The sequence below is a fragment of the Coturnix japonica genome, chromosome 1, assembly GCF_054131305.1.
Source record: "Coturnix japonica strain WE chromosome 1, WE-NBRP24, whole genome shotgun sequence".
Taxonomy (NCBI): domain Eukaryota; kingdom Metazoa; phylum Chordata; class Aves; order Galliformes; family Phasianidae; genus Coturnix; species Coturnix japonica.
The window spans coordinates 131,551,146-131,573,831 of NC_140663.1; the positions used below are offsets into that span (position 1 = coordinate 131,551,146).

The following is a 22,686-nucleotide window of genomic DNA, read 5'->3' on the forward strand; positions in this document are numbered from 1 at the left end:
GTTTTTTAGGGAATATTCTTTCTGTTCTCTATCTAGCAATTTTCAGGCCTGATGAATATTTGCAAGATTAAATTACGATGTCAGATAGCCACAAAGCAGGACTTTTAATATGGAGTTTCATTAGTAGTCTCTCCAGAGCTTAAGCTTCTCAACAGTTCGTTATTTGCAAAATTAAAACCACCTCTGAGAGTAGTTTCCAGTATCTGACAGCAGTGAGTGACTGCACATACTGCACAAACATACAGATGTATTTAATAGAAGTAGCTTAGGAAAAGAGATCCGTTATTCCCAAGCAGACACACTGTTATCCGTGGCTCTGGCTTGTATCACTGGGTGTTATTCTCATCTTGTCAGATATGAGTAAGACTACTAGGAATAGTTAATTCCAGACAGGTTCCCAGAAGACGTGTTTTGGTAGATTTACTGTGCTGTGTATTGTGTACTTCACAGATTTCAAAAGGGAGATGCATCTTGTTAAATGCAGTGACTGTACCAGGTGTCTTTGAAAGTGGGATAACTGGTGATGGGAGCAACACAGAAATAATAGAAAAGGCAACTATCAATAGGAAAATATTTTCCAGATAAGTCAGATCATTACTGACACTCCTGAAGTAATGCATTCTCAATCAGTACAAAAGTTCATGAAGCTCTTTCTGCTAAAACTGGAGTTTGAATAATTTGGTATAACAATCATGGGGAAGATGGAGCTTTCCTCCCCTCTGCTCCCCCAAAATATCCCCCACAAAACTGTTAATCTGAACAGAAATTCAGAGCCAAGAGACAACTTGACTTAATGCATTGTGTTGTAACTGCTTGTTTAATATAAATATTTTATAATTTCAGCACTTTTTTTTTTTTTTTTTTTTTTTTTTTAAACAGAAGAAGCAAGTTAAAGAAATACTTTCATTCCATTTATGAGTAGTTTCCCCTTTCAACTCCCATTTTCATGGGAGTGAAATTTCATGCTGAGATCCAATGTAGAGCAATGTTATTTTATCTGGCTATAAAATTCTCGAGTTTGACAGAATTCTTAGCCTATGCTTTTACTTCTGTTAATTTAAATAGGAATAGTTAGATATGGGATTCAGCTGTTCAACCTTATAATCATTCATGAACTAAGCAGTAGGTATTTATCTTGACCATCATAGTTTCTCATTATTTTTTATTTTTAGAGATGTAGGCAATGAAATTGAAACTGCAGTTACGGACCTTTTGTAATAAGATGCAGAAACTGATATAGCATCACACATACATAATGGTTTCAGTACTTGAAGGATGTAATTCATAATGTTCACTGGAACCTATCAAAAGTTTTGTTCTGTAAGCAATACAAGATTTTTCCTTAAAGCTGCAAGAGTAGAGTCATTCCTTGACATCTATCTATCTATCTATCTATCTATCTATCTATCTATCTATCTATCTATCTATCTATCTATTTTCTGACTTCCCATTTTCTAGAGAGAACAGTGGAGAAAATCATAGGCATTTTTATTGGCTAGCTTATAGTACAGGTGATGTCACAAGTGCATAAAGATAGATATGGCTCAGGAATAATGTATGACATGCATGATTTGTATAGCAGAAGATGTTACATGGTTGTTTTTTTTTGTTTTTTTTTTTTTTTTACAGAATTAGTAGGTGAAGAAGGGGGAAGAATTGATCAGAATTGAATTTCCTAGTCTTGATGAATCAGGTATCTCTCCTTGAGAGTTTAGCAAGAAGCTACAAGAGTATTCCACAGTGAGAAAATAGAATGAGATGCCCCCTTGGCTTTTATGGAAGTGGGTCATTAGGCAGAGATCACCAAAGGATAATCAGATGGATTTCCAGTGTTTTCCCTTTCCACTTCTTTGCTTAGGTAGGACCAATCTTATAGCAATTGATTTGTACCAAGAATGGCAAGCACCCTTTAAAAGGTGAAGGGAATGAAGAATGTGAATCACAGAATTGTAGCAGCTGGAAGGGACCTCTGTATATAACACATAAATATATGTTCTAGTTTTCGGGATAGACATACGATGATGAGAAGGAGGCTTGTTCTTGTCTTGCTGTATATGCCTCAGCATTAAATCTCTAAATCCAATCTGGTAATAATAATTTCATTTTTCAGCTGGGAATTTCAGAAATTACTCATCTTACCTTTTTAGACAGCTTATTTGTGCTGGGGTGGATTGCTCTCTGGATGCACCAGCTTTCTATTTAATGCAGAGTGCTTAGCTTGCTTAGCACAGACCTGAGTGTCTAGAATTAGATTTCTATGTTCAAACAGGTGAATTTCTCCTGGATTGTAAAAAGCAGGACATTGTGACTGAGAGTTGATCAAGAAGAGTATTATATCCTGGTATCCAGGTTCTAATACATATGCAGTTACTGCATGAAGAGCAGTCAATATTTACCTATCTCATTTTCAAAGTCAGATTGTTTTCTCACCAAAAAAGACAGCACTGGGAGACAAAGAAAAGAAAGGTCACTAGCAAAGGAAGTAGTTTCTATCCAATCCATCAAAAAGCATTTAGAGAAATATGTTCTGTAATGATCCAGTAGGTCATTTCATGAGATTTCATTGTGTGAAGTGACTATATCTCAAGAGATCCTCTTTAAGTAATTAAGACTGAGTAGCTCTAACTGACATCCATTTTAGTCATTGTGCAAGCCCCTGTGAATGGCTGCCTCACATGGCCATGCTACGGAAGATCAGCTGAACTTTAAAAGGCCACATTCTTAAATTGTCCTAAAGACTGCTTTATAAGTTCACATGCTTGGCTCCATGGATTGTTTTCTCTGGTGAGTAATTAAATTTTAACCTGCAGTCTAAGACTTTGAGAAGCAGAATTTCATGAGCTATTAATGCAGTTAATATCTCATGAGTTTTCTTCATGCTGTGGTTAAAAAGTATAATGTACTCTATACTTTCGTATCATTTTTGTTAGTTTCTTCACATATTATTTAAATATCCCTCTCTGAAAATTAGTGTCACAACATTATTTTATGGTATGATCTCTCCCTAGAGGAAGTTGAACTTAATTGTATTGAGTCACTGTTATTGAGCGGCTTGTCTGTACTTAGTTTGTGCACTAATTCCAATATGTTCTAAAGGAGGAAGCTGAGTGTATCTTCTAGTCCCGCACACTGTAAAAAAAGCTTTTCTGAGAAGGCATAGACTTAAGGGTTAAATGTGATATATTTTGCATGTGGAGCTGAAATTTCCATAATCTCTTGACATTTGGTTCTGTTTCTTTTGTATTTCTTAAGTTTTTGCAACTGATTCCCTTCTCTTGGTCAAAGGCTTTTGAAATAGATGTACTGCGTTACATATTTAAAATATAAGTTTATTGTTCAATCATATACAGTTGTAAGTATATCTTTATTTATTCCTTATTGTATTTTCAGATATAATGCTCCTTCTGCCCGCTACAAAAACTGTATTTCCTGTGTGCTTTTGGGACAGAATTTACATCTAGCTGCATTTGTAGTAATTTTCTATGCTTCTGTGACCTTATATCATTAACAGGCAGATTAAATCGCCTAGTTTTGTTTCTCAGATTCTCCCACTGCATGGTGACATCTATCTTTTTTACCTTTGATTTTTATTTCTGATCTTTATTACAGATATTTCAACTATGTGAATAAAACCCCTACTGTATCACAATGTGCTACTTCTCAGAATTTACTTCAGATGCATTACTATCATGATTTCAGTGCATATTATGAATTCTCACCTGTCCTTATCCAGATACAGAATTATGTGTAATGTGAGGAAAGAGATGATGATTTTGGATGGCATGTGTTCAGTTTCCTACATCTGATAATAAAAGAGTTTTTGTAAAAGACAGGAAATCGTGTCTGAGCTGCAGTACGCTGCTTCCAAAACAAAGTTGTCATTGAAATGATGAATCAATTAGACAATGCACTTGGAGGTGGTGGCTATCTGGCGGCCAGGGACTAGCAATCACAGTATAATTATGCTTGTTACAAGTAAAACCAGAAAATCTCAGTGATAGCTTTTTTGGTGCCTCAAAATTTAAATACTCAAAGCTAAGAACACCTGTGAGAGCAAGTGGTTATTTCTGAAAGTATAGAAAGGAATAAGTGGCACCTAGGGGCAAAGTCCTGGCTAGTAGCCTTTCTTGAAGTATTGATGCAGGGGTGGCAGCAGTTAGAAAAATAGATAAAATGATGGGGAAAGAAAAAGGGATACAAGAGGTTATGAACTTAGATTTTTGTTGGGAAGGTCAAATTTGTCATGGTAAAAATCTATAGAAGGCATTTTTTTCTTTCCTGTCTTATAAGTACTAAAGAAATGTTGGAAACAGTGCCTGTCCAGTGTAGAATGGAAATGATTGCATTGTTACTACGGTTCATAGAAAACAAAACTTATCAAGAAATATCTTCTTTAATGTAGAAATAGGATTGTGTGTTCTTATTACATGAAAATCATAGAATTGCTCACGTTGGAAAAGTCCTTCAAGATGATCAAGTCCAAACATTACCTAACCATATTACCCTCACTCTAACAACCTTCCACTAAATCACGTCCCTGAACACTACATCCAAATGGTTTTTAAGCACATCCAGAAATGGTTACTCAACCACCTCCCTGGTCCAACAACCCCTTCTGTAAAGAAGTTTCTCCTGATATCCAACCTAAACCTACCTTAGTGCAACCTGAGGCCATTTCCTCTTGTCCTGTCACCAGTGAGAAGAGAACAACCTGTAGGCACCTTTCAAATACTGGAAGAGAGAAATAAGGTCTCCCCTCAGCCTCCTTTTCCCTAGACTAAACAGCCCCAGTTCCTTCAGTTTCTCTTTAAAGAGCATATTCTCCAATCTCTTCACCAGCCTTGTTGCCCTTCTTTGGATCTGCTCCAGCACCTCAATGTTCTTTCTGTCCAAAACTCAACACCGTACTCAAGATGAGGCCTCACCAATGCTGAGTACAGGGCAGGATGACTTCCCTAGTCCTGCTCACCAATGGCAGGATGCCATTAGCCTTCTTGGTCACCTGGGCACACTGCTGGCTCATATTCAGCCGACTGCCCATCAGTACACCAATGTCCGTTTCTATCAGGCAGCTTTCCAGTCACTCTTCCCCAAGCCCATCAGGTTGCCTGGGGTTGTTGTGATCAAAATGCAGGACCTTATACTTGGCCATACTGAAAATCATTCAGTTTCTTAATAACTTAGTTGTTCTGATCTTTTTTCATAAACAATCTGCTGTGGGTAAGCAGTTTTATATCAGAATAACTCGTAGGTAGCTGATTGGGAAGGCATCTACCTCCTTAATGTTAATCTTTAATGAATATTGGGAAGATATTGTAATTTGAGAGAACTATCACAGGCTGATATTGTTCCACCATTAGAAAAGGTTGCAATTAGTAATCTTTTAAAGGATAGGAAGTTCATTAATGCTGGTCAACATGACTTTATGGAAAATGATTCTTATCAAACAAACCTTATTTCATTTTGGAAGGATTACAAATTAGACTGAAAGAAAACTGCATAGGTAAGATTCAGATTCACAAATCTGTTAGCTTAGATCTACGTCATTCTAGCTTTGAGGTTTTTAGGACCTGTCTTTTTTTATCATAAAATTTCAAAACTAAATTTAGAAGCCACTGTTGGTTTAAAGCAAACAAAAAGAAAGATTAAAAACTGGAGTCTTATGTGTTCTAGGAAGAGTGATAGTGCAGCTTGGCTTGCTGAGAAAGTCTGTCTGCCAAAACAAATATACATGGGAGGTGAGGGAAGGAAAAGAGGGACTGGAAGACTGTTGGCTGAAACCAAAGTCATGTTAGAAACCGGGCATCACTTTTTTTTAATGGTTATTTGTTGGAATAAATTATTCAGGGCATTCTCTGTTTTCTTATATATTTATATCTTATCTTTCTGGAAAACAAGTCTAATTTAAAACCAAATTATTTTTTTTGCTGTTTTTCTCTAAGCCTAAATTCTTGAATCATTGGGTACAGCTTGGGGTGCAGGCAAGGGATTGCTTCATCTTTATCCCTGCTTGGCAAGATGCTGCATGCTGTCCTTATAGATAGTATTGTGATTGACCGCTCCCTAGGAATTTTTTATTTTTCCTAGGGCATTTAACAAAGCACACAAAGAAATTCATGTTTTGCCACAGTTCTCAAGTTATTTAAATTAAGGAGCTGATGTTGGTACCATAGGTATTTCCCTGTTTGATATTCTACTAGTAGCTTGCCTCTCTTTCTGTTGTTTCCCCATTTTCACTAACCTTGGTGTCCAGCTAGGACTCTGGGAGTGCAAAATTCTCTTTGGACATGTCACACCAAACCTGTAGAAGGGATACAATTTGTTTTATTTAAATGGATTTTTTTTTTTTTTTTTTGTCTCAAATTGATACTTAAGAAGTTATGAGGCAATTTGTGAAGTCATTCTAATGCATTTTCATATTTTACTCCAAGCATCCACAGAATTCCATATTTTGGGGTTATGCTTCTCCCAGCACTCATAATTGAAAAGCTGGTCTAGAATTTAGAGTGGTGTTTCTGTTTTGCTTTGTCTGGAAGAAACATAGTTTATTAAGTATATTTGTTGCCTTTTGTCTTGTTTGATACATTTTACAGTTTGCAGGGTATTTAAAGTAATGTTTTCCTCTTTTCAAGTTGATCACATTTCTTCTGACCTTACCCCTTAGAAAATGTCATTATTTAAATAAGGGATCCTTCAGATATCACAGCATAGCAAACAGATAAAAGACCTGTCAGATAATCATTTTGTTGCAGCTATTTCTAGGGAAAATCAGCAAAACTAAGCTCTTTTCATGTTTGTCAGGTGGGTAAGTGAACCTGTCACTTCAAACTACAACACCTATTGCCAAGAAGTTCTTGATTAGAATTAATTTTGACTTTCTTATCGCATCTAGTTGAAAACACAACATTAAACTCATAGTAAAAAAGGAGACCACTCAAAGCCATTGTGTTTTATTTATTTACTTATTTTCGTGTTTATTTATTTAGGGTTTTTGATTCATCAGAGCATCAAATGGGAGGTTATGTCTGTATTTCATTTTTTGTGTGTGTGTGGATTCTGTTATATAATTTTCTCTCCTACTTCTACCCAACTGCTAGAATGAAACAAACACCTTAGTAGGCAACTTCTATTTTTTTCTCCCCCAAATGACTTCATTTTGGCAGGGAGGAAGCATCTGCGCAGTACTGTAATTTCTTCCCACTAATGTTTTGATGAGAAACACAGAGGACAAAATCAGTCCTTGCTATGTGCAGATTTAGGGGGTGGTATTTGCTTCACTAAAAGACTCCTTGCTCCAATTTACTGAAGGTCTATAACAATAATATTTGGCAGGGATGTAGCCTGTGTCTAGGTGACCGTTCCACTTGCATGGAAAGTGATTAGTAACAACTCATACTAACTGCATTTTCTTATCCGTGTAGACACATATCAAAAAAGCTTGTGTAAATATTGCTCGACTCTCATAAATGAACATTTAGACAGGCACGGTCACTTTAAAATATTCATTGTATTAGAAACCTTCATTCCTTTAATGCTGAATTTCCAAATTGGTATTTTAGATTTGAATATTAACTCCATAATTTAGAATTAGCCTTATTTGGTCCTACATATTAAAAAAATAGATAAATTTCTTCTCCTTTCTTATTTCCAAAGAAGGCTTCCTTCTTTCAAGTGATATTTTCTTTCAGCCTGTATGTTCCATGCAACCAATTTTTTCTGTCTCTGTACTTAGAACAAAACCTTCTGCAAGTTCAAACAATATTAAGCTGATTTAAGAAAAAAGATTATCAAATAGTTAGATGCTTCCAATGCAGAATACAAAATAAGCTGTTTTTCTATAGCTAAGAAGATGCTATTCTGAAATCTAACAAAGGTTGAGTCTCTCAAAATCTAAAAACAAAAAGTATCATTTTAAGACAACATGGCTTGATATTTCTCCTTTTCCCTTGAGCAAGAGGTAGCTTCAATTAAGAAAATAAACATGTATTTCAACATTTTATTCTCACCATGGCATTAGATAGCATACAGGTCATGTGCCTTTGATCTAAGGGACTCCCTTCAATAGACGATGTCTATAGATCATTGACAACTGCTTCCTTACAGGGAAAAGCTTGAAGTTGCTTTGTTTGTTTGTTTTTGCCAAAAATCTTGCCTTTCAGTACATCCAAAATAACATTTAAGAAAGAAACGTTTTATATAGTCATGCAGTAATTAGGTTCAAATGGACTTCTGGGATTCATCTGGTCCAACTCTTGCTCAGTGTGGGCTCAGTCAAGTTGTTCAAGATTGAGTGTTGAACATTACTAAGGATGGCCACAATCTCTCTGAGCAACCTGGTTCAGCATTTGATATTCTTACATATGTTAGCAAACAAATGCAAATGGAAAAGTTTTTTTTTTTCTTGTACACAATGTGACACAAAAGCCTTCATAAGTGAGTTTTAAGGGAGTTTTCTATCTTATTTTTCCATCACAGCAATATGTTCATATTAGCTCATGTATAAAACATGCTAGAATACCAGAAGTCCAAATAGTGCCTCATTTTACCTCCCCCCTGCTAATTAAGTCATCTATGCACAGGTAGACCAGATCCATAGTTTTGTCTGTTAATTTGTAAGGCATGATTTTATACATTGTCTGTGATCATCTAGGAAGGATTTTCAGCTATCTTATTTTCAGTTTGGAAAATGACTGATCAAAGGAGACAGGGTTAAGGTTGATGAAAGAGAAACACTTTAAGTTAATTCCATGATTACTCAGGAGAGCATCACTTAAGAAAAATATTCGAGTTAAAGGAAAAATGAGGTGTACATGGCAAATCAAGGATCTTTATAATAATTTGTGCAATATCCACAAAGCTAAAATATTTTCCATCATTCCCAAATGGAACAAACAAATATAGATAAGGAAAAACGGATTAAATATGTATTGCAAATACCTCTATGCATTAACAACACCAATGGATGTTGACAAAGAAAGGAGTTAGGGTTAACAGCATGGCTGAATGTTTATGCAGACTACAAAATATTCAAACACAGACTGGGGAAAATGGAAAAAATGAAAACAAAATAAGAGAAAATCAGTAACTATGATGGTGCCTCAACCATGACCACTGAATGGCATTCATGGTGAGGACCAACCACTGGAATTCTGGAACATTCATTGCCTTGATGCTTTGAGGAATGAACCAAACTTTAATTGCTGTTGGATTAGGGAGTCTTTTTTTTTTTTTTTTTTTTCCTCTGAAGAAGTCCTTTCATAATTTCCTTTTTCAGGATTTCTTTTGTCTTCCTTTGAGGAGATCCAAGGAATATGATATAGGATTCATTACTGAACCAACCAGGCCACCAGTTTACTTCCTCTGTGCCATGCTGAAGCAGAAGCTCTGTGTGTTCGAAATGGAACTTGAGCATCTTTAGTAGTGCAGTGTGATAATTACAGTGTCACCACGATGCTCCTGAAATAGGATTTAACATTCTGCATACTCTCATGGCAGCTTTCATAGGACCAGATGCTTCAGCTCAATCTGTGTTGACTCAGCTCAAGTGAAAACTGCTTGAAGTTTTTGCAGTTGAGGGAGAAGTTGCTGTCTCCAGGGAAAGGAAAAAAAAAAAAAAAAAAAAAGGAAAAAAAAGTTCATTTTAACCTTCTTTCACTGATTTAAGAAGCTATGAAAAATCTTTTCGAGAATACTTTTGGTCTACTGTCAATAAACAACAAAGTCTCAAAGTGACTTTATAGTCACTGAAATTTACATAAAAAGAAGCTGTTCATATACTAATAGATTTTTCAAATAGATTTACAAGATTTTCTTTTCAATGATTAAACAAATATTTATCAAACATGTTTTGACTGGGTTCCAGCTGAAGAACCGTGAAAAACAAGTTAAGGATTTCTCTTAGTTCCCAGCTCCATCAGCAAGCTATGTACACAACTCCTTCTTCCAAGGGTTTCCTTTGTTTGGAGTTAATTCTGACAAAGTGCTCCCCCTGGGAATCTAAACCAGACATTAAACTCCTAACAATTCAGGCACTGTATGATTTCATGGGGCTTTATCTGAGTGACAAACATAAGGAGGTACCTGTATTATTGTAAATTCAACTATGTTAATTTGCAATTATTGATACTTCCAAAATTTTATAGGATTTTTTTGAGGAAAGATTTGTTTGAAGGAAGGTATCATGACTGTCTTATCAAGTATAATTAAAATGTAAATTGCTGATTCCTTAGAACAAAAAAAAATATTTATTTATTTATTTATTTTTAATGGTGATTCACTATGAAGTAGATATGACCAGTATTCTCAAAAGTGTTCTCTTCTTTTTTCTTTGCTACTGTTTTGAGTTGCTAAAAATTGGGATATTTTTTCTATGGTAAGTCATTCCAGCTTCCTGACAGATAGGATAATTTTTGTGGTATACTGTCATCCAAATGACTTGATGCATTTGGTATGAATAGAGATGGGAACATTTTGTAAGTTATAACCACAAGATAATTTATTCATACAGAGAAGGCATTGTATTTGATAACTGATAAATTTCATTCTGTTTTCATGATAAGAGCAAAAAAGGGTGTGTGGATTGCAGCTGCTGGCTTAATAATGCTGCTGATGACTAAGAATGGAATGGATCTTTCTGTGAGTTATATAATCAGTTTAAAAGCTCTCCACATTCCACCTCTGACAATTTATTAGAAAAAATAAAACAAGATGCTGTGAAAGAGATTAAAAAAAACCCCACAACACATTTAGCCATTATAAATGAATGTAATAGCAAGATAAAGATCAGGTGTGAATTATTTGAACAGTAGCTCTAGGAATATTTTTGAAAGTAAATGCTAAATCTTTTCTGTATTTAAATGAATCTAAATATTATGTTTATTTAAGTGCAGAGACTCTCATTTAGAAAACTATGAAGGGAAGTGTTGAGCATTTTGCTCTGATTAATTGCGAACTTACTTAGAATTATAATTATTAACAGCTGAGAGTAATAGCAAATAAGAGCTCTTTCCTCATTATGCTAGGGGTTAGTGCTTCCTAAAGACGGAGCTTTGACTGAAATGATGAGAGCTGAAATAAACACAGAGCTCACAGAGCATTCTGGCTGCTTTTTAGCTTGGAACTCATTATCCGTTCAGCAACATATTAAGTATGGTCTTCCCCTCTGCCTCACTGAAGGTATTTTATATACACAGAATTTATGCCTGCCCAGTTTCTGTTTAAATGGAATGCTGTTTAGAAACCATAGTAGAAAAGCATCAGAAAGAAAAGGAGTTGAGAATGAAAAGAAGCTAAAAAAAAAAAAAAAAAAGACTTTTTTTTTTTTCCCTAAGCCCAAAGGTTTCTTATAATTTCCAAGGAGGCCAAAGGAGCATATGCCTCACCAATTTATAGAATTGAAGAGTTATTCCCAACCTCTTGTAAAGCACATTAGGTCTTACTGTGAAAGGTTCTAGCTCAACACATTGTGTCAGCAGTGTATTGTCGAACACTTCTGTCAGATTATTTTTTACCAGGCATTCTATCATTCTGTGCTCTTTCCAAATTCAATTTCACCTTTCTTCATGAGATGTATCAACCTTTTAGTGTCCTTTTGTATTTTCTATAATCTTTACTGACTTAACATTTTTACAAAAATGTTTTTTTTTTTTTTACAAAAATTTTTGACTCAAAAAGTATGTGTCAAGCAAACCAAAAGTAGAATACTGCAGCAGCTATTAATTTTTTAAAGATCAGGCTTGGAGAGTAACTGTACAGCTCTGCTTGTGTGCAAGAGTGATGTGTGTGTGGAAGGGAGAAAGGTGAGAGACCAGGAATTTTAAGTCTTAATTTTATGAAGGCCTGAGGGGACACATTAGGAACAGCAGAAAAATCTATCCTCAGTGGGAACTGTGTCTGGTTCTTAATCCCTTTTTGCTTATTCCTTCTCCTCTTAGGTAGTGCAGGGCACACCCAGTTGTCTCTGGCAAAACTGATCATCTATGTGGGGTCAGAAGGACTCAAAACCTAGTAAAGTAAAAAGGTCATTATCAGTACTGACAGCAAAAAATAATGTGACCCTGTGGCAACAGAGGGTCTCAAGTACTCTGAGATAGAAGTTAGAAAAACATTACTAGAAACCATGCTGCAAGCTGAAAGTTTAGCATTATGTTGATGATCAGCAAGCATGTTGTTGCAACTTTGTTCGCGTGCTCAGAAGCGCCATGAGAAAACCAACATAATCCTTTATAGCTACTGACTTCTGCATAAATAAATAAATGCAGTAGGATAATGTGTTCACTGCAAGATTACTTGATGTATATTCAGACAATTTTCATTTTGTTACAATAAGAAAAATAAAAACAAAAAACTGAACTGCACGTTCTTTATACCACAACACAGGAAAAGTAAAAACTGAATAGATAATATTTTAATGGCCTTTGCTGCTGTGATCTCCCCAAGATTATGGTCTTAAATTACAGAGCTTCTCAGAAAAACTAAAATTTGCTACGTTAATCTCAAGTGTTGAATTTGGTGAAAAAATGATGTGTTTGCCAGATAGATTTTTTGAATGGCTCCCACAATTTTTTATCTTCTGAGATAACTGGGACATATATAGGAAGTTTGAAGGACTTATTGATTCATTGTTATTTTGGGCTGGCTGGTAGAGGATTAAAAGAGAAGGAATAGTCTTGATCACTCATCTGATTGCTTTGCATATATATGGTCATGGGAGACTGTATTTAGGTCATCTGTCCAATGGTAGACATTATTGAATTGTTTAATAAAGTGATTGTAAAGCAGTATTATTTGCTGCTGATTTAGCTGTAAGGTAGACCATTACCTAATGTGATGCATGCATTAGGCTCTGCCTGGTGTTGTGTTGATGTACTGTAAATAACAATAATATTTTCTGAGTCTCTACAAAATATATGTATATATATATGCTAAGTTATCTCTAAGAGGGGTTGGCATAGAAGAAAACAGTAAACGTTGTGATTTTGTGCATCAGTATCACTGGAAAAAAAGTTGAGTAAACCCAAACTATTCAGACCTGTAGTATTCCTACTTTACTCCAGTGGCATTGGTAGAAGAGAACGGTCCCATCAGGCACAGAACTGTTACTGTGGCTACAAGGATGGGAGGATCTCTCGTGCTTGTCTCCTGGAAACACAAGGTCAGTCCCTGCATTTCAGTAGGGAATTGCTGCATTATTACAGTATTGTTGAAATGATACTCACTTCTATTTTAAAACCCTCAGAAAATTAGATTTGTGTTTCTTCTCTTGTCTGATGCATGCAGGGTGTTTTTGGTTTTCTTTTTTAGTCGGAAATGTGCATAAATATGCTTTTTAATCTTAACATAAAAAAAAAATAAGAATAATTGGTGTGTTAAAATAACTTTCTCAAAATGCCTTGGAGTCCACAAATATTAGGACCAGTCCTACTCCCATATATAAGCAGCTATATTGTAATGAATGCATCTAATCCTTTTTCATGCTAAATCATTTTGTACTCCCTCTTATCCTCTTTATCTGATTATGCATTGCTGTTTAGATAACATGGTGCCATTAATTGAATTTGATGATTCAAAGGTAGTCACACTGAAGTGCTAAGGAAGGCACGCACCAATCACTATACAAGCTGTTTGAAAAGGGCAGGAAATGATTCAGTCATCACAAAATCTGAAAGACATCATCTTTGACTATACTAACTTGAAGTTCATCATCAACAAGCATCTTTCTGTCATAAAAGAGCACAAGTCCACTGAAACAAATGTAGTTTTGTCTGCATTCTGAATATTAGCTTTCTCTAATAATACTTATCAATTTTAGTTTTGGATCACTTAGTGCGACTTATACAATCAAGTACACCTGATTCATTAAGTATCCAGGACTTGTGTATTTAATTTTAAACACTGGATGTGCACTTTAGCACTGAATACTGGAAGGGTTTCAGTAGCTCAGATACAAGTGACATGATCACTGATAGTCAATTTACTCAAGTTGTATTTTTTGATTTCTTCCAAAATCCAAGACTGTCTGACTGAGAACTTAAAGGCACTTTGTTTTTCATTGCTGGAACCTCCCTTCTCTCAATGTCTTTACAGAAAAATCATGCATTATACTTTAAAAGTTGACTATTTCCTGTAAGTAATAGGTAGATGGTATTTATCTTAATAGACTTGCTCTTTGATGAAGGGTAACAGTAATAGAGATATTGCATATTTCTAATTACTTATTCTTTTAAAAATTTTCTTAACAAAGACTTGCTCTTTGGGAACAAATAGATTCTTGCTTTATCCTGTTCATCCACAAGCTCCTGTGTGCTACATGCAGTGCGCAAATTCAGAATGTCTCCATTTGTTTTCTCTATCTGATACTTTGTGCAGATGAATGCAGTTGAAAATACAAGATGCATATTTTGGCACTGAATCTTTATGAAAAGATTCTGCCTTGCACCTTCACCAGCTCTGCAGCAGATAAATCATCAGTAACAGCTTGCACAGGGAACTGTATGGGTACTGTACTTTTTACTGGAGGAAAAGAATAAATAGAAAAACCAAGTCTGTTTTTTTTCCCTGGGTGGAAAGGATGAGATCCCAGGCAAGAAAAAGAAAACAACAAAAAACAGCATAAGAGTTCTACTGTAACCTTAAGCATCCTAAGTCATACTGAGGTCTGTTTTAGCACTTCAGAGAACTGCAAATACACAAGTGCCATAAATACAAGAGCATATGCTAGTCCTCTGCAGAATGAGTCTGCTTTATCTAGGATAGCAGTAACTGTATATGTGTCATTTAGTTGTTCTGGGCTTGGGCAACACCAAAAATGCATCAGATTGACTGCATCCATATGCATGCTGTCTGCTCAGAGCAGTCAGGCATCCCAGGAAGGGAAGGCTGTATGCGTGTGCACTTGGAGCTGATCTAAATTTATGCAGTGGGCATTTCCTTATGACTTCTGGACATGTGGCAACATGGACAGGGCTGCTGCTATTGTACTGATTAGCTTGGTGAACACCACGACTGCTCTCATCTATCCCATCAGACACAGCATTAGTGTAATTACTGGGTGGAAAGAGAATTGTGTGCAAAGGATGTAGACTCTATGATATTTGTGTTTTGCAGCATAGCACTTGGCATGTTGTGTCAGATAGAAAGCTATTTTGTATGGGATATGGTCAGGCAGCAACACCACTGAAGTGATTGTTCCTATGGTGGATCAGTTTTACTGCAAATAAATAGGAGAATTTATACTTGGCTGCAGCTCTATTTTGATGATATAACAACTTATAAGCATTATTTTATTTAAGCTGAAAATCTGATATTTTAAAGCACTCAGCTGCAGCAGAGTTATTTTATCTCATTTCCCTCATTTAGTCATTCCTTATTTTTTAAACTCAGATAATGCTGATATGCTTTGGTTATATATGTAAAAAACTGCTTTCATTATCACATGTTAAAGCCAAGGATAACATTGTTCTGGTGAGTGTATCAATCTCTATTCTAACAAGTATTTTATATGAAACACTGCTTAGGTAAATGATCAGTATTCCTGGGGAGATTTTGCATGCCTATCTGTAATGCACCTCCTATATGGATGCTCTTTCCTACAGTTACATATCCCAGACAGGAAATGGATTAATCTTCAGACATTTTTCTAAGGGGACAAACAAACATTATTTTGTTCTAACCCTAAAAAAGTATTTTCAGCTAAAGCTATATCACCTATTCAAAAAAAAAACCCAACAAATCCTATGATCAAAAGTTGTACTAGAACCAGTTCTTGTGTTTTCCTATGTCATTGTTTCCCAGCTTGGTTAGGTGCTTTAAGTTCACATGCATACTAGGGTGCTTAATAAGTACTTATGATTAAATATGCATATAACTGTCTTAGGGTGTAGAGTATGTTCATTTTGTTTTGTTTCATTTGAAAATCTGAGGGCCTAGTGATAGTTTCAGAATGTTTTCTAGAAGTGACTTGAAGCAAGTTTATGCAGATTTTACGAATAAATAATTCAGGTGTTGCATGAGACTATGCTGAACATAAAATACAAACTCTATAGAAGCTGCGTTTTCCTTCAGCTTATTGGTTTCCAGAACTGGTCTATGCATAGATGGACAGTGTGAAAAACAAGTGAAATTTCTCCAAATAAAACTTCCTTGTTATGTATAGCAGCAGTACAGGAGATGAGTTAAATGAAATTCATCTGAAGTTAAGAAGCAGTCCTTATGACTCAGAATCACTGTTTTGAGGAGTTCGGGTGGTGTTTTTGGTGTTTTTGGTGAAGTTAAAAAATGAGAATTTAGGAAGTAAAGATTGTTTAGTTCTGTATGTCTTTCTGTGGAGGATGTAGACCAGGCAGGGGACTAACCAAGGTAGCCTGAGGTTGAGGTACAAGAGCTTGTTGAAGAGGTTTTCCATGGAAATCTGTAACTGGTCTTTGCAATCTAAGAAATAAGTGCAGCATTAAAGAAACCCAAATTCAAAGTAAGAATACAGAAATCAGAGAATTATGAACACACAATTTTTGAGAAGTTTTCCATGTTGAATCCATGCCTGCCAGTCAAATATAAGTCTAAGAAACATTAGCATTTGGTAAATGAAGTTTCAAATGTTTTCAGTCTAATGTAATAATTTAGCATGAATGTGTCGCCTATAGATAGAATGCTTTTTTTACTGCATCCCTTTTACGTTTCTTCCTTAAGATAGTTTTTAAAGTTTGCTTTGAGTTTAGGCACTTGTCTCCTACATTCTTATAAAACCAATTTAAAGTAAATGGTAAAATTTTTTTAACTCAATCCAAATAGTCTTTATGATCTTACTCATAGGAAAAAAAAAAAAAAAAAGAAAGAAAAAGAAAAAAAAAAAAAAGAGTTAATAAATAATTATGTCTGTTCAAAGATAATTTCTGACTTTCCAGGCAGAAAAGTCCTCAGAAAGTTCAGGGTGTGTAGGGCAGCTCTTCTCTGACACAGATTGGATCTGTTTTGCAATCCTACAGAGAAAAACAATATATGCCTGCAAAAGGAAATATAATGGTATAATGAAAGGAAATGAGAGCTCGTCTAAGTCAGCCCTTTATTACTACCACAGTCTATCCCAGAGATCACATTAAAAACACCCCATACAGAATTTAAAATATGTTAAAGTAGGGAGAAGGAAAATATGCATTCCTGGGTGATGACGAATGGAGGAGAAGGTGGCAGCATCAGCATCTTCCCTTGTACCTCTGTAGGCATGGGGTTGCATACCCAGAAGTGTTTGTTGCCCATTTTCTGTCCTGTTGGACTAGCTCAGAATTGGGACTACTGTAGAGGCTGTGCCTGAAGTATTTTGCCTGCCAGAGACCAGGGGACTGTGTCTGGGAGCACTTTTTGGATCAGATAAGACAGCAAGCAGAAGCAGATAGGAAGCAGCTCTGCAGTTTAATGGATTCAATGTACAATCACTAAACAAGGGCAATGAATGATCCAACCATTAAAATGAGAAAACTGAGCCATTACGTCAGGCTACTTGATTTTCTTGTATCAATATATTTGCTTACTTGGAGTTTATGAGAGAAAATTGTTTTTATGGGAGGATCTGACCACATCATCTACAGATAGAAAGCATGCCTTGCTGTCTTTCACTTTTGAAATATATTTTAAGACATTTTTGAAAGTAATAATACAGATAGAAGTCTGCTAGTCTGTGTGTCAGGGTTTTGGAAGACAGTAGAGTTTGTATATACTGAATTTTGCTCATAGTGATGGAGCTGATTATAGTCAGCATTTAGGCATCAACTGAATGAAAGTGCTCCAAAGAAAACCAGGAGAGATCAAATAATCTTTCAGTCACTCTCTGAGATAAACCATCTTCCTCTTGCCTTATAGTCAGAATAATTCAGCTGTCTAGTCATTGCATCTACATATTTTAAGTTTTCCCAAGGCTTGGTTTAAGTGTATGCTGGGTGACACTGGACATCTGATTTGACTCCTCAGTACTGTGAGCTTCCATCCTGTAGGCAGAATTTAATGACTGCATACAGTGTTGTATGTCACAGTTCATTCGTGACATATATATATGTCACGAATACTCCAATTTTCTGTCTTACGTTGTACAAACTGTTTTGTGGAACCTAGGGCTATTTGATGAAAATGCTTTTGTGCCAGCAAAAATGTTTATCCAAGTTACTTGCCCAATTTGTGAGCAAAAATGATCTTTTCTGAGGTGCTTTTTTAATTTTTATGTGGTTAGAATGGACTGGTATCATGGTTAGAATGGTACCATATTTCTTCTATTTACAGGAACTTGATATTCTATATCACTCTTCTGGGTTCCATAGGTAATAGTAACAACAATTCAGTTTGTGAGTGACTTCAAATTAAGGAATCTGACATTAATTTGAATCCTGTTGCATAGCTTTTCCAATGTTTGAGAGGCTTGATATTAGAATTACACAGCTTTGAGCTGTTTCCCTTCCCTTCTCTCATGATCAGAAATTCAAAGAATTTTACCATGGCATTCAAATGAACGTTACACTGAGGTGAGGTGAGGGCCTAAGAAGCAGAAATGTGCTGTCAGTATGTATGTGTACATGAAAGAGGAATTCAAGAAAATAGTGTTGTAGCTGAGATAATCAAACAATTATTCCACCACCTGAATTTATCTTATGATTACCTGGATTTACCATCTTCTCGCGACTTCTCAGAATACAGCAAAGTGACATTTCAAGCATTTATTCCTTTCCCATATTTCTGTTGTTCACGTGTTGAATTTCTGCTCTTTCCTCATCTTCTCCTCTTCTACCCCCAGTTTAGAGGTGGTTAACTATTCAACAGCTGGTTGACGTCCCCACAAACAGCATCCATGAACACTGTTCACATGTGAATTAGGTGAACCTCTTGCAGATGTGGGGTTGATAATTGTATGAAAGTTTTAAGAAGATGAATTATACTCAAATACCATTGACCATTTACTTAAGCACTAATTTGTTTCTGCCAGACTACAGAATCCTAAAGCTCTTAGCTGACCTTTAGTAAGTATACAACTGTTATCAATAATTTTCATTCTTGTGGCAATTTATGGTACTCTCTTGCCCCCAGTAAAAAAATTCAGCTGCTCCCTGCATTAACAAATTGTAGTCAAACTAGCTGAGTGAGACTTAGAAGTCTGTTGTCCCATGTTTCAGACAGATTTTTGCCGTGGTGGAGCTTTCTCTAATAGTTCAGAATGTTCTTAGATATATGAATATTGAATATTATCTAGCTGGGTATATAACACCAGAAATATGTGAAGATTGTGATGTTTTTGTATGTAAATGTAAATTTATGCATAAATCATAGAATCATAGAGGGGCCTGGGTTAAAAAGGACCACAATGCTCATCTAGTTTCAACTCCCCTGCTATGTGCAGGGTTACCAACCACCAGACCAGGCTACCTTGAGCCACATCCAGCCTGGCCTTGAATCTCTCCAGGGATGGGGCATCCACAGCCTCCTTGGGCAACCTGTTCCAGTGTGTCACCACCCTCTGTGTGAAAAACCTCCTCCTAATATCTAACCTAAACCTCCCTTGTCTGGCTCTTATAATGTTACATGTTTGATCTTATTTTGACTGAAAGATATTCTGTAAAAAACACTGGATTAAACATAGATTTAATTTTTAGAAAGACTTTCATAAATATAAAAAACATGTTTTTGCAATGTAACAGTGATTTGGCTGTAAAATTTTTGATTTACAAGCTCTTTGAGATGTCTTAAAAGCTGCCTCTTAACTAAGAGATAATATAACACCACTCTGATTTTTACTTCTTGAGAGGGTGAAGTTTCCTATCAAAAGATGAAGGAGAAGCTCCTTTTTGTTTAAAACCTTTGTGCTTATTCTTGCCAGTGGCATAAGAACGTCTTGTTTAGCATTTGCAAATTTCCCATGCTGTGTTTCCACTAGACAGCAAAATGTCTTGATATAACCCCATGCACGTAAGAGAGCAGAATAGTAAGACTGTGATGTGCACACAATTTCTGCTGTTACAGGAATGACTATTAAATATTTAATTACCTTTTGGCATGTTAACTGAAGCAGACAGAAAAGGCAGTGAACTCCTGCACACAAAGGTGTGCACACGCTCGTGCCTGAGGCTGTTCATCTATTACTTGAGACTCTCTCAGGTGCTCAGATAAAATAGACCATGTCTCCCTGGGCTGTCCTCATGTAATGCAGAGTGGAAATGTAGCCACTACTGTCTTTGTGCTGGGAACTGGACAAGGTGGCTTCTCAAGCTCCCTTCTGACAGACCCTTCAGGCTCTAAGCTACTTTGAGGTGAGCTTCCATTGCACCAGACCACCATGGCACCTTCTGAACAGCTATACGATGTTTGAAAGTAGTTGAATTCCCTGATGCTGCTGGCAAACACTGTCTCTGTCTCTGTTTTGCTTCCAGGAAGAACTACTCATGAACTGCTGTGCAATACCTCTTGTCTACTCTGGATCCAGTATAGCTTACAGACTTGTAAGAGGATCACTCAGACTTAACAGGAACTGTTAATACACAAACACACATATCAGTTTTCTTGATTTTTCTGTTAAATCCTCTGCTTTAGTCAGGTGAAGATTATAAGTATTATTGTTGGAATAAGCTAAACTTTTACTGGATCAGAATTTGATCCCTATGCATGTGTGAGGCTCACAGTTACAAATGGCATTTTGTGAGTCTACTTGCTCTCACTGAGTACAGTGAGAAAAGAACAGATAAGGAGCTTCAAGCAATAGACTTCCTCTAATCTGATCTAGTTTGTGTATAATTTGATTTTATTCTGACTCAAAGAAAAGATGATTTAAAAAAAAGAACAAAACAACACACAAAAACCATTTTTACAGAAAACAGATCAGCTGCTTTCTGTCTTGAAGACTATGTATTTAAATAATTTAATAGCCTGAAAGCTGCAAATGTAGGTCCCTTGATGCGCTCAATATGAAAGATGGGGAAGCAGAAAAGGAGAAAAGGGGCCATGAGAGATAATCTCCCTGTAGGGGCCATTGTCACCAACTGAGTATCTCTGACTATTGAGGATATCCTAGATTTTGAAGACTAACTTAGTTTTATCAAGACTATTGCAGTGTATTTGGATCCTTAATTAGCTGCTTCGGCAGGAACCCTAAATAACTTCAGTCCAGGTCTGCCCACTTTGGTTACATTTGGTGCATTAAATAAGCAAAATGAGAACCAAGCAAAAAACCTTTTCAAGAAGGTATCAGTTTCTGTCCAGTCAAATCTGTTTGTGTGCAAGTTTCTCAACTCTCCCACACAGTTTTGGCAGCATATTGAAAGAGGTTGGATTCGTTTCTTGTGGTGCAGAACTGAATATAGTCTTCTTGTCATGGTGTCCCCTTTGTTATGAGGCAAAATACTGCCCTCCTTCCTATTCTGTCTGTAGTGAGGGTCTGCATCCTCAAAATATTGACTTTTTAATATATGACTATATACAAAGTCTATATGACTTTTTAGTACACTAAGGATACATGTATGGCTAAAAAGAGAATTTTAGGAATTTTGATAGGCTTCATTAGCTACTTTCTTTAGGATTAGCTTCTCCACATCATTCTGTAAACAACAGGGCATTTGGCCTTGCTTTTCCTCAGGGTCCTTGCATGAGGGATGCATTGCTGCCCATCTCAGCAGGATTTGGACACATGAAACCCAGGCTACTGCAGTCCTGGGGAGCAGAACGTGTGCTTAGTCATACAAAACTTAAGGAAAAATCACACCATGTGGTGGCTATTGTTAATGTATTCTGTTGCTGTCTGTACTTCATGGAGTGGAGTGTCTCCAGAAAGGCGACCAGGATTTTTTTTTAGAGAGGATAGTAAATGCAGGCTTAATCTGAGTGAGCAAATAGCAGATAAGCAGTGAGGGTGCCCAGAAACTTTGGTGATTTAGTAGAGTAGGTGTGCCATGAGAATTTGGCAAGTTCTAGTGCTATGCGCAAAGGTTCTCCTCTGAACTGTGTGGTTGAAAAGACACTCTGGGTTTTTGGGATATTTAGTTTTACTGCAAGCAAGATATCTGGGGTAAAGTTAAACTGAGTTAAAGTTTAACATCAGTGTATTGCTTCCCATACCAGAATGATGCCGCATTCTGATTGTTTGTTACTGCTGGGGTTTTTGCCTCATAGTTCTTGGAAGGGATTAGTCAAGGCACCAAGATCCCTTGTGCTGTCTTAAGCACTACTGTGTCTTTTTATACAGGTTATGAGCTGCAGCATTCATAGTTGAATTTTCCCTTGACTAAGACAGATTTCTTCTCCTAGGACTTTAATCAAGCTTTTTAAATAGCATATCTCTTTCTACATTCCTACTGTTTGTGTTACAACTGTATTTGTCTAATAAGCAAGAGATAAACATATATTCTTTCTACTATCCATCCCCAATTTCTATCTTTTTCATTGCTGGTACAACCCTTCAGATTTCATTGTGATGAAAGAAAAAGATGAATCTGAAAATAAACACAACCTGATAGAAGTTCATTTCAGTTTTCCCTTTTGTCTAGATTTTAAGTCCTCTGCAAAAAACATTTTGGTAATGATAAGTAGAAAAGTAGAAAGCCAAGATTTTCCAGCCATGTACTGTGTTTTCTGATTTCTAAAATTCTTACAGTGTAATTTGAGCCTTGTAGCACTACAGTCTTTGACTCCTGCTGACCTTTATGAGAGACTTGCTATACAGTC

The 22,686-nt window shown here is 36.2% G+C and overlaps 1 protein-coding gene and 1 long non-coding RNA gene across 6 annotated transcripts in view; both read left to right on the plus strand.

Moving 5' to 3' along the window:
* FGF14 (fibroblast growth factor 14) overlaps positions 1–22,686 on the plus strand; it is a 358,569-nt gene that overhangs the window by 44,844 nt on the left and 291,039 nt on the right. The window lies entirely within an intron of this gene.
* LOC146762734 (uncharacterized) lies at positions 862–20,794 on the plus strand. Its single transcript, XR_014948177.1, has 2 exons — positions 862–17,547; positions 19,779–20,794. It is a non-coding gene; the product is annotated as an uncharacterized LOC146762734 (long non-coding RNA).